The sequence below is a fragment of the Sciurus vulgaris genome, assembly GCF_902686455.1.
Source record: "Sciurus vulgaris genome assembly, chromosome: 11".
NCBI classification, from domain to species: Eukaryota; Metazoa; Chordata; class Mammalia; order Rodentia; family Sciuridae; genus Sciurus; species Sciurus vulgaris.
The window spans coordinates 97,386,184-97,389,637 of NC_136472.1; positions in this window are offsets into that span (position 1 = coordinate 97,386,184).

Sequence of the window (3,454 nt, forward strand, 5' to 3'; positions counted from 1 at the left end):
TAAATACCCATTAAGTCAATGTCATGGATTGTATTATTTAGTTCTATAGTTTCTTCGTTCATTTTTTGTTTGGAGGATCTATCCAAAGGTGAGAGTTGTGTGTTAAAGTCCCCAATAATTAATGTGTTTTGGTCTAATTGATTCTTAAAATTGAGAAGGGTTTATTTGATATACATAGATGCTCCATTGTTTGGGGCATAAATATTTAAAAGTGTTATATCTTACTGTTTTATGCTTCCCTTAAGTAGTATGAAATGTCCTTCTTTATCCCTTCTGACTAACTTAGGTTTGAAGTCCACTTTATCTGATATGAGGATGGAGACCCTTGTTTTTTTACTAGGTTCATGTGCATGGTATGTTTTTCCCCATCCTTTCACCTTTAGTCTGTGGATGTCTTTTTCTATGAGATGAGTCTCTTGAAGGCAGCATATTGTTGGGTCTTTCTTTATTATCCAATCTGCTAGTCTATGTCTTTTGATTACTGAATTTAGATCATTGACATTCAAGGTTATTATTGAGATATGATTTGTATTCCTGGTCATTTTGGTTTATTTTTGTTTTTTCACTTGTCTTTTGATTGGCTTTTCCTTTAGGGTAGTTCCTCCTTTGCTGATTTGTATTGTTGTTTTTTACTTCCTCCTCACAAAATATTTTGCTGAGAATTTTCTGTAGGGCAGGTTTTCTATTTGTAAATTCTTTTAACTTTTGTTTTTCATGGAAAGATTTTATTTCATTGTGAAATCTGAAGGTTAGTTTTGCTGGGTATAGTATTCTTGGTTGGCATCTGTGTTCTTTCAAAGCTTGAAATATATTGTTCCAGGCCCTTCTTGCTTTTAGAGTCTGGGCTGAGAAGTCTGCTGATATCCGTATTGGTTTCCCCTTATATGTAATCTGATGCTTTTCTCTTGCAACCTTTAAAATTCTATCTTTATTTTGTATGTGAGGAATTTTCATTATAATGTGTCTTGGTGTGGATCTGTTGTAGTTTTGTGCACCAGGTATTCTGTAAGCCTCTTGTACTTGGTTTTCCACTTCATTTTTCAAGTTTGGGAAATTTTCTGATATTATTTTATTGAACAGGTTGTTCATGCCTTTGGTTTGTATCTCTGGACCTTCCTCAATCCCATAATTCTTAAATTCGGTCTTTTCATGATATCCTATAATTCTTGGAGGTTCCATTCATGACTTCTTAACATCTTCTCAGTATGTTCAACTTTGTTTTCAAGATTAAATATTTTGTCTTCATTGTCTGAGATTCTGTCTCCTACAAGGTCTATTCTGTTGGTGATGCTTTCTATTGAGTTTTTAATTTGGTTTATCATTTCTTTCATTTCAAGTATTTTTTTTCTCAGAATCTCTGTCTCTTTATTGAAGTATTCTTTGGCTTTTTGCATTTGCTCTTTTAACTATCTACTGGAATGGTCATGCATTGCCTGACACCTTCTTCTCCTGTTTTTTCATATTGCTTCTATATATTCCCCGCTAGCAGTGAAGATCAGAGATAATGAAGTTTCCCCATTGCAGGCTTATTATGACCCTGCAGTTTTCCACTACCTCTCCTTTGAAGGGGGATCAATACAAATAGCACCCAATACATAGAAAATGTGGCCATGAACCAGATAGGCCCTATAAAGACTTAAACATTTTTAAAATAAACAGGATCAGTTTAATTACTATTTACAATATTTCTAGTTGTTAACAAGAAGATGGGGAAGAGTGTAGGATGTAAGTGAGTAAGTGGAAGTACCTGTCAAAGGGACTCCAGTCTTCTGTAGGTGTCTCAGGAAGGGAGTCACCCTTCCAATGATGATGGCCACGCCCTCAGGAATAATTCAAAATGCCTGCACCAGCCTCCAAAGAAGCTGGAGAGCCCCAGCGAGGGTGTGCTGAGTCAGCACAGAGGTAAGTGCAGTGTCCCACAGCAGTAGGGGGCTAGGCAGGCAGGCTCAGCTACCGGCCTCCATCCTTGGTGTGGCGGGGCGGGCTCAGCACCAGGTTCAACCTCGGTGTGGGTGGGAGGGCTGAGTCCACCCATATTCTTAAGAGATATTGGTATGTGAATTTTTGTCATGTGATGTCTCCATCATGATGTTGATATTGGGTTTAGGATGGCCTCATAAAACAAGTTTAGGAAGTTTCTTCCATCCTCAATTTTTTGAACATTTTTGTGTAATTTTTAAATTATTCATTTCTTAAATAATTGATTTAATCTCCTGTGAAAACATTCATGTCTATGAATTTATTACTGGGAACAGTCTTGGTAGAAATTTAATTTATTTAATTGATATAGAGATGTGCAGATATTTTGCTAAGTTTTTTTTTCAAGAAATTTAATACAAAATGAGTATGTTGCATGAAGATATTAACAGTGTTTGTTCCTTATTTTAATATTTGTAGAACTTGTCATAATAACAAAGTTTTTTTTCTCTTCATCAGCTTTACTCATAATTTGTCAATTTTACCATTTTTTATATGAAACAAATTTTACCTTTGTCAATTTTCTCCATTATCTAGATCACTGATTTCTATCTAATCTTTACTCCTATTTAGTTCATATTTAACTTGCTTACATTTTATAGCTTATGTTGCTAATTCAGAAACATTAAATGGAAATATTTTTATTAATATAAATATTACCAGTTATAATTATCCTTTCTCTGAACTTTAAATGTTAAGATATTCTCAATTTTATTTCAATAGACATGGTATATGTATTCTTTTTAGCTTCAACAAATATGATATATTTTTTATTATGATTCACTTTGAGGTATGTGTGTACACATGCTCACCCTAGGTGTGTGTGTGTATAACTTAATTTTCCTTTTTGATTTCATCATTGACTTATGAATTCCTTTAAAAGTTTGTCAACCATAATTTTTCATAAATTAGCTGTCTTTTATGTCATCGTCCCAAATATGTAATTTATAGCTTCCCTCCTCATGACCCCATTCAAGATATTCTCTTTTTGATTTTTTTTAGGATTATATTCTTTGGTTTTTACTGAGTGTGGCTTGCAGACCTTACTTCTCTGTAAGTTTGTGTTTTTGTGTGCTTTTTAACAAAATTTGGGAAATAGCAATTATTTCTTTAAGTATTTTTCTCCTGGATTTTTTTCCCATTTTGAAAATATAATTGCATATAGTCAAAATGCTTTGTATATTCCTTCAAGTCACTCAATCAATATTCATCAAAATTTTTTCTATGTATCAAATTAAATAATTTCCATTAATCTGTTGTTTGTTTTTTTGTTTGTTTGTCTTGATACTGGGGATTGAACTCATGGGCACTTGATCACTGAGTCACATCCCCAGCCCTATTTTTTATTTTATTTAGAGACAGGGTCTCACTGAGTTGCTTTAGCACCTTGCTTTTGCTGAGGCTGGCTTTGAACTCATGATCCTCCTGCCTCATTAATCTGTTTTATAAATTCACTCCCCTTTGTCTCTTGGGTAAG